Source organism: Oncorhynchus nerka, linkage group LG27 (assembly GCF_034236695.1).
Source record: "Oncorhynchus nerka isolate Pitt River linkage group LG27, Oner_Uvic_2.0, whole genome shotgun sequence".
Classification (NCBI taxonomy): domain Eukaryota; kingdom Metazoa; phylum Chordata; class Actinopteri; order Salmoniformes; family Salmonidae; genus Oncorhynchus; species Oncorhynchus nerka.
The window spans coordinates 29,891,108-29,901,338 of NC_088422.1; the positions used below are offsets into that span (position 1 = coordinate 29,891,108).

The window sequence follows — 10,231 nt, forward strand, 5'->3', positions numbered from 1 at the left end:
CAACTGCGACCTGGCCAAGATAAAGCGAAGCAGTGCGACACAAACAACAACATAGAGTTACACATAAACAAACGTACAGTCAATAACACAATATAAAAAATCTATATGCAGTGTGTGCAAATGATGAATGAATTCTCAAATACAATGTTTCCATCACAATCTCTCCCACAAATATTTCTTAGTTATGAAGCACAAGATCTAACTGTGTTTAAGAGGAGGCAGTTTGTATAGTATTTCAACATCAGCTTGTAGAGTTCATTGTGAAAGATCCATTCTCTTCAACCAATAATGGTTGGCAGTATTGTACATACTTCAAATTGTGTGTATGTATGATCATACGAAACAGAAATGAGAAAGCACGCTATGAGAAACCACGCACAACTAACGATTACTGTGGGAAAATGCTCTACTGTACATCCTGTATAGTCACTGTAAAGCCCCAGCCTGGGAAAATAAAGGCTTAGTATGTTGGGGGTTTGGTTCTCTCACACAAAGTTACCCTTATCACAAAGTTATTTCTCACACCTCAATGGCGGACAGCCATATCAGCTATGTTTTTTCAACAACAATGTCACTAACTTGACTAAAGCCATACAAATGTACATTCATCTAATTATTTGTTTGGAAGTACTAATTAAAGATGCATTACTGTAATTATTTGATTATACAGTAAGTTGTCTGAAAAATGTAGGACATTCTCAGCCATTATAGTACTTGTTCTGAATGAAGAACTAATGTGCTAATACAATAAAACATTAAAACATTGGTTTAGAGATGATTTACAAAAGTGTTTTGTTTTGTTGATTTTTTACATCTGGAGGATGCCGTGCCAGCTAGTGTAATGAGGCAGTTGTACAGCCAGATAGATAACTGCAGATATGTGTGGGTGAGACGCTTCAAATGACACTCTTCCTGTTTTACCCCACATTTTCCCAAATGAAGAATTTGGGGTTGTAACGAATAACAGAGGCAACATTATGCGATGCTGAAGTGTCTCAAATGACAAAAAGAAAACAGACTGAAACAAGTCTTACACATGCGGAAAGCCTAACAGCAGAGAGACTGGACAAAATGTAGAAGATCATTCAGATCTTTTCACTGTTGACTCTAAATCGCACATCTTTCTTTTAGGTACTTTTAGTATACTCTTTTAGCATATGTTTAGAGGATGTTGCATTTAAGCCAGTGTCGTGTCTTTGGCTATGCCGGATTAAGTGATACGACATGCTATTCTATAAAATAATTGATCCGTAATTAATATTACCTGATTGAGCTAATCGTGTAAATGTAATTAACTAGAGAGCACCACAAAATAATATTTATAGAGCTGTTCTCTTCCGAATAAACTCGTAAAGACCTAGTAATATTTTACATCAATAGTAGTCCATATTAATCGTCATCTTAATTCAGTCTCATCTGAAAGTTGTAAATTCTTGGTTATCTGCACGAACCCTGGCTAACAAGTTGAATCAGCAACACAAAATTGGGTTTAATTATTTATTTACTAAATACCTAACTAATCACACAGGATTACACATACACATAATTAATCATAACTTGAGTACAAATTACGTCATAAAGGAAAACGTCCCTAGAGGGCGGAACAGATATGACAGCTTGTTACACAAAAGAAAAGGGGCTGGGTTTGAGTGAAAGAGCGGGAAGACTGAGTAACAAAGGAAGAAGCTGCGCTATCGTAAATACAGTATCTTATGCATTCTAAATTACCGCCCATTTGGAAAAGGAAAATTAAATAAATATTTACTCTGAGCTGCGCTTCGGTAGGTTGGTGGTAGATGGAAGGCCGTGTTGCCAAACCGAGTCCTTTGTCCTTTGAAGAATGTCCCCGTGGTCAATTGGATACGTTGTAGTAACGTTGTTGTGTGATAGACAGGAATACTCTGTCTGTTCCTTCCTAACCCTAGTTTGCAGCTGCTGTTGCCAACTCAACGGCTAGGAGGTATCACTTCTGTTGTGAATAAGAGTTCAAAGTTCATACCATTCGCAACCAAGGCTCACGCTGATGTTGGCTTCATTCTGTAGTTATTATCTGAACCATTCTGACATCGGACCGTCGTCCTCACGTCCTCGGAACAGGAGGTTACATTTTTGTCAAGGCTTTATATAGTGGAGCGAGGAGGGTGTGTCTCTTCACAGGGGCGGGCCACTGATTGAGCAGAGCCCTAACCTTATGAAAACTCAATTCTCACATTATAGAAGCTAAAATCACATTTCATCCCATCCCAAATCATTTCATATTCAAACATTTAAATTGAACAACAATTCCATGTGAATCCGATAACTCTGGTTAGCCTGTAAACTCTCCTTCCAGACTCGCATCAAACATCTCCAATCCAAAGTTAAATCTAGAATTGGCTTAATATTTCGCAACAAAGCATCCTTCAATCATTCTGCCAAACATACCCTCATAAAACTGACCAACGTACCGATCCTCGACTTCAGCGATGTCATTTACAAAATAGCCTCCAACACCCTACTCAACAAATTGGATGCAGTCTATCACAGTGCCATCCGTTTTGTTACCAAAGCCCCATATACTACCCACCACTGCGACCTGTATGCTCTCGTTGGCTGGCCCTAGCTTCATACTCGTCGCCAAGCCCACTGGTTCCAGGTCATCTACAAGACCCTGCTAGGTAAAGTCCCGCCTTATCTCAGCTCGCTAGTCACCATAGCAGCACCCACCCATAGCACGCGCTCCAGCAGGTGTATTTCACTGGTCACCCCCAGGGCCAATTCCTCCTTTGGCTGCCTCTCCTTCCAGTTCTCTGCTGCCAATGACTGGAACGAACTACAAAAATCTCTGAAACTGGAAACACTTATCTCCCTCACCAGCTTTAAGCACCAGCTGTCAGAGCAGCTCACAGATCAATGCACCTGTACATAGCCCATCTATAAATAGCCCAGACAATTACCTCATCCCCTACTGTATTAATTTATTTTGCACCCTGGCACCCCAGTATTTCTACTTTGCACATTCACCTACTGCAAATCTACAATTCCAGTGTTTTTAATTGCTATATTGTATTTAATTCGCCACCGTAGCCTTTTTATTGCCTTTACCTCCATTATCTTACCTAATTTTCTCACATTGTATGTAGACTTGTTTTTGTACTGTATTATTGACTGTATGTTTGTTTTACTCCATGTGTAAATCTGTGTTGTTGTATCAGTCGAACTGCTTTGCTTTATCTTGGCCAGGTCACAGTTGTAAATGAGAACTTGTCCTCAACTTGCCTACCTGGTTAAACAAAGGTAAAATACATTTAAAAATTAAGGTCACAGTTATAAAAACTTAGGACACTAAAGAGGCCTTTCTACTGACTCTGAAAAACACCAAAAGAAAGATGCCCAGGGTCCCTGCTCATCTGCGTGAACGTGCCTTAGACATGCTGCAAGGAGGCATGAGGACTGCAGATGTGTCCAGGGCAATAATTCCAATGTCCGTACTGTGAGACGCCTAAGACAGCGCTACAGGGAGACAGGACGGACAGATGATCGTCCTCGCAGTGGCAGACCATGTGTAACAACACCTGCACAGGATCGGTACATCCGAACATCACACCTCTGGGACAGGTACAGGATGGCAACAACAACTACACCAGGAACCAGGAACGCACAATCCATCCATCAGTGCTCAGACTGTCCGCAATAGGAGAGGCTGGACTGAGGGCTTGTAGGCCTGCTGTAAGGCAGGTCATCACCAAACATCACCGGCAACAACGTCGCCTATGGACACAAACCCACCGTCACAGGACCAGACAGGACTGGCAAAAAGTGCCAGTCCTGTCTGACGAGTCGTGGTTTTGTCTCACCAGGGGTGATGGTCTGATTTGTGATTATCGTCGAAGGAATGAGCGTTACAAAGGCCTGTACCCTGGAGCGGGATCGATTTGGAGGTGGAGGTTCCGTCATGGTCTGGGGTGGTGTGTCACAGCATCGTCGGACTGAGCTTGTTGTTATTGCAGGCAATCTCAACGCTGTGCATTACAGGGAAGACATCCTCCTCCCTCATGTGGTACCCTTCCTGCAGGCTAATCCTGACATGATCCTGCAGCATGACAATGCCACCAGCCATACTGCTCATTCTGTGTGTGATTTCCTGCAAGACAGGAATGTCAGTGTTCTGCCATGGTCAACCAAGAACCCGGATCTCAATCCCATTGAGGACGTCTGGGACCTGTTGGATCGGAGGGTGAGGACCATACCCCCCCAGAAATGTTTGGGAACTTGCAGGTGCCTTGGTGGAAGAGTGGGGTAACATCTCACAGCAAGAACTGGCAAATCTGGTGCAGTCCATGAGGAGGAGATGCACTGCAGTACTTAATGCAGCTGTTGGCCACACCAGATACTGACTGTAACTTTTGATTTTGACCCCCACCTTTGTTCAGGGACACAGTATTCCATTTATGTTAGTCACATGTCTGTGGAACTTGTTCAGTTTATGTCTCAGTTGTTGAATCTTGTTATGTTCATACAAATATATGCACATGTTAAGTTTGCTGAAAATAAACGCAGTTGACAGTGAGAGGACGTTTCTTTATTTGCTGAGTATAGTAATGCACCATCCTAGTTGAAAGTGACCCTGATAAGTTCCTCTTCAGCACTGGTCTGACTCACATTATTTGTTGCTGCATGTCCTTTTTCTGATACTGCTCATATCTGAGTATGTACACAAATAGCTTAGTTGGAAGTGAAAAAGTTCTCAAGACATTCTACCACGTGTCTCCTATCTCATGCGGTCATGAAGTAGGAAGGGACCGAGAAACGACAAATTAGAGACAGCAAGAGGGGTCATTTAGTTTGTACCATACTAGTGATTATCTAAAAGGACTTTGAAGGCACAAGCAATAATACACTCAATAGTGTACTTGACATTTGTGTATGGTAAATGAAATGGACAGTTTCTTCTAAATTACTGAATTATATGCATTTCTAGTTTTTGGAAAGGCATATAACCCAACTACACATTTCAACTGAAACATTTGAACAGAATGTGTTTGATGTGGTTGCTTTGACTGTGATATAGTACAGTGGCAAATGTTGCAATTCCCATACCAGGTGCTGTGTAGAAGGATGACCTTGAATTATGTGAAGGGTACATGCTTTAGTGAGAGCGCCCTCTACGCCTCACCCTTGTCTGAGCATTCTGTCCCCTGTTCCCTTGTCCTGTACACAGTTCTGGGGTTCGACCAAATGCCATGGTGAGTAACACTGCTCATCTCGCTGGGCTGCGCTCTCATCACAGCCCTGGTTGTGTGGTTCATCGTCTGTCCACGGCTTAAGAAAAAGATGAAGCGTAAATCTCATTGCTGTTAGACAACTTCCAACTTTGAAAGGGAATCGATTGATGTAGAAATAATGCTGATTGCTGCCTTGCTGCTGTTTGTCCATCAGTTGAAGTGGCCTCCAGTCGCTGTGAAACTCCACTGATGGAGAAGACCCCCTCCAAACCTGCCACACAGGAGCATCCCTCCACAATCAAACCTTGTGACTCCGTTCTCCAGACACCACCAGCCGATAAGCAAAGGGTGGCCTTTAACATTGGAGGCTCAGAGGAGGCTGATCTGGACAGCAACATGGACACCAAATACTTGGACGTCAGCAATAGTGAGATCCCCTAGTGACTAGTGACACAATTATTAAGCTTTATAGTATTTTTCCACTCATCTTTATTGTTTGAACGGGTTGTATTGTTGCTGGTTATCCCTGTTAGGTATTAATGGCAGAATGGGCCCCATGACTATCACAGACCCACTTAGTGGCCAAGCCCACACTGTACAAAAGGACTCAGGGCTCTACAAAGACCTGCTACACAAGCTTCACCTGGCTAAGGTGGGAGACTGCATTGATGACGAGGATGGATGACCCATACGGCGAAACAACAGCTCCACCTCCTACACCCTCGCCATCTATGGCATCCAATAAATGTTTTGTCATAACCGTGGTATACGGTCTGATATACCAGGGCTGTCAGCCAATCAGTATTCAGGGCTCGACCCACCCAGTTTATAAAGATAAATAATTACTTTCTGCTTATTGTTATAGGATGATTATGTGAAGTAAGTATGCTCTCCTTTTTATTCCCTCTCAGTAATGCAATTGGTCCTCTGGTGGCCCTGTGGCTGGTGTTTGAGAGTGGCTCTGTGGTGTCCAATGCCCCCACACCCATCTGGCTGCTTTTGTATGGAGGAGTGGGCATCACTGCTGGGCTCTGGGTGTAGGGACGCAAAGTGATCCAGACCATTGGCAAGGACCTCACCCCAATCACCACCTCCAGGTATACCATGCACTGAAACTATCTGTGTTTTACATACGTACGTTTGTGGGCCAATACAACAAAATATCACATTGTTCAAACAACCAAAGTCAATTAAGTATGAATATCATTCAATGTTCTCTTGTATCTTATTATTACACAGTATATGATTCTTGCAAATCTTATTTTCTCCTTCCAGTGGATTCAGCATTGAATTGTCCTCAGCGCTCAGTGGTAGTAGCCTCTAATATTGGTCTCCCTGTCAGCACAACTCACTGCAAGGTAATTCAAGTTTAACTGTATAGATGAGTCGGGTCAATTTTGAGGCTAACAACCAAAAACTGGCTAGAGGGCTATTCCACTGTTATTTAATCATTTAGAAAATGTGTCTTATAATACCATAACGGAGGAATCGCATGACACTAAAATACGTAACAATGAATTCATGAATTGACCAGTGTGAGCTAGTAGAAACCAGTGTGAACCTGTGGATAGTGTTGAGTAAACTTGTTTTTGTTGTGTGCACTCAGGTGGTGTAACGGCTTTCTTGTGGAGAAGGAGAGTCGGACCAAAATGCAGCGTGATGATGATTCATGATATTTTAATGAAGGAAAAAACTATACATGAAGAAACTACAAAATAATGAAATGTAAAAAATAAAAATAAAAACGAAACAGCCCTATCTGGTGCAAACACAAAAGACAGGAACAATCACCCACAAAACACTCAAAGAATATGGCTGCCTAAATATGGTTCCCAATCAGAGACAACGATACACACCTGCCTCTGATTGAGAACCACTCCAGACAGCCATAGACTTTGCTAGATAACCCCACTAAGCCACACACCCAACACCCCACAAAACCCCAAGACAAAACACACCACAATAAACCCATGTCACACCCTGGCCTGACCAAATAAATGAAGACAAACACAATATATTACGACCAGGGCGTGACAGGTGGGCTCTGTGGTTGCTGTTGGATGGCTGCGCTCAAGGAAGGCTGTTGACTGGCATCTGTTCAGGAATATCTTTATCGCCTGGTTTGTAACCGTACCCATCTCTTGGCACATCAGTGCTGCCATCATGGCTCTCTTCATCTATTACATCCTGTGAGGTTCGAATGGACCTGAGATGACCCCTGCCCTCAACCTGTGTTGAAAAATGTGTGTTTTCAGCATTTTTACATACCAAGTCCTGAATTTGTTTCTTTGTACACATGTGTTTACTGCACAGTACCCAGCATCACTGAAGTTGATTACGATGTAATGTTGAACATCTGCCATGTAATTAATTTTTTGTTGTTGTTAAATGTCTAGTTTACAGATCATGCTAACACTAGAAAGAGTTGTACATCCAGAGGCATTAGTAATGAAATGTTTTATTCAAAATAAAATGACATTACCAAACTATTTGTTGTGGTTATAAGCTTAGTACACATTTACCAGCAAGAAAATACAGTGCAATGAAAAAGTTTAAAAGTAAATTAATTTTGAATAGTCAACTTTTAAAATTGGATTTAGCCTTTATTTATCTAGGCAAGTCAGTTATGAACAAATTCTTATTTACAATGACGGCCTACCAAAAGGCCTCCTGCGGTGACGGGGGCTGGAATTAAAAATTCATCAAATATAAACATAGGACAAAACACACATCACAACAAGAGAGACAACACTACATAAAAATAGACCTAAGACAACAACATAGCAAGGCAGCAACACATGACAACACAGCATGGTAGCAACATAACAACAACATGGTAGCAACACAACATGGTAATAGCACAAAACATGGCACAGACAACAGCACAAAGGGCAAGAAGGTAGAGACAATAATACATCACACAAAGCAGCTACAACTATCAGTATGTGTCCATGATTGAGTCTTTAAATGAAGAGATTGAGATAAAACTGTCCAGTTTGAGTGTTTGTTGCAGCTCGTTCCAGTCGATGACTGCAGCTTCCTGAAAAGAGGAGTGACCTAGGGATGTGTGTGCTTTTGGAACCTTCAACAGAATGTGACTGGCAGAACAGGTGTTGTATGTGGATGATGCAGTAGATATCTCAGATAGGGGGGAGTGAGGGCTAAGAGGGTTTTATAAATAAGCATCAACCAGTGTGTCTTGCGAGGGGTATACAGAGATGACCAGTTTACAGAGGAGTATAGAGTGCAGTGATGCATCCTATAAGGAGCATTGGTGGCAAATCTGATGGCCGAATGGTAAAGAACATCTAGCCGCTTGAGAGCACCCTTGCCTGCCGATCTATAAATTATGTCTCCGTAATCTTGCATGGGAAGGATGGTCATCTGAATCAGGGTTAGTTTGGCAGCTGGGGTGAAAGAGGAGCGATTACGATAGAGGAAACCAAGTCTTGATTTAACTTTAGCCTGCAGCTTTGATATGTGCTGAGAGAAGGACAGTGTACCGTCTAGCCATACTCCCAAGTACTTGTATGAGGTGACTACCTCAAGCTCTAAACCCTCAGAGGTAGTAATCACACCTGTGGGGAGAGGGGCATTCTCCTTACCAAACCACAAATTGAGAAGAGCGTGGGGCCTAGGATCGAGCCTTGGGGGACTCCTTTGGCGACAGGCAGTGGCTGAGACAGTAGATTTTCTGGTTTTATACGCTGCACTCTTTGAGAGGTAGTTAGCAAACCAGGCCCACAAGAATGGAATGGTCTAACGTATCAAAAGATTTGGCCAAGTCAATAAAAACAGCAGCACAACATTGCTTAAAATCAAGGGCATTGGTGACATCATTGAGGACCTTCAAGATTGCAATGACACATCCATAACCTGAGCGGATTGCATACCTGAGAGAATACTATAGACATCAAGAAAGCCAGTCAGTTGAATATTGACAAGTTTTTCCAACACTTTTGATAAGCAGGGCAAAATAGAACAGTTACAGTAGGATCAACTTGAGCTCCACCTTTAAATACAGGATGAACCGTGGCTGCCTTGCAAGCAATGGGAACCTCCCCAGAAAAGACCCGGACTCAGTGACTGCCTGCAGGGAGACACTTTGTACCGGGGCAGGGGAAAAAGAAGGAGAAGCATCGGGATAGTTACATTAGAAGGGGTGGGAGATGAGGAAATGTTGGACGGGCAAGGACTTGATATGTAACTTGTAACTTAATATGTAGTTTGAAGAAATAATAGATGAATACCCTCCGTCATGGTTTACATAGACACATACAATACAGAGACATTGTAATCCTCATAAAATCTTGATTATTGTAGTCTTTCATTAACATAATCAATCATAGGAACATAATGTGTTTATGTGCGGCACCTGGGTGATAAGAAATTATAAGATAATAATGAAATGGTGGATACCAGTAGATAGTACAGTATTTTACGTCTACTGTATACGTAGCCTAGTGTGTGTGTCCAGATCATTTGGGACTGGGTGGGCCTGAGGTGATCGCAGTACAGGAAGTATTTAGGAAGGGAAAGATCAGAGAGATGATACACAGTAACCTACATATTAAAATCTTATCCAACATTGTAATTGTAGTTTTTTTTAGCACCAAAGTGCCACACAGATTACTAGGCAATGCAATAGAGATTAGCGATCAGGCTATACACTACAGCTACAGTATATTTCAGTATGTACAAACACAAAGGGAATGGAGCAACTGTAGGCAATTTCCTAACTATGTTTTTTTAAAGAATGGCACAGCAGCCCAATTATTAGTTATGCCTTTGTTGGGCAGTATTCACAAACCTATATGACCTCTTGTCATTATATAATTGTCACCAAAACCAAGCCAGGCTAACAATACAGTCAGTGGTGGTTGATGAGGAACAGTCTGAGTGGGGGTTTTGAACCAGGGACACCTGACCCAGCACTAACATATGGATGGGGATGCTATACTCTCACTATTAGTTTAGATTCTAGAAAACCCTATATTTAATTACATTGGCCAGAGCGGTACTGCTTC

General features: G+C 42.2%; 1 pseudogene; it reads left to right on the forward strand.

Moving 5' to 3' along the window:
* The first annotated feature begins 5,097 nt into the window (after positions 1 to 5,097).
* LOC115111196 (sodium-dependent phosphate transporter 1-A-like) lies at positions 5,098 to 5,949 on the forward strand (annotated as a pseudogene).
* The last annotated feature ends 4,282 nt before the right edge of the window (positions 5,950 to 10,231 follow it).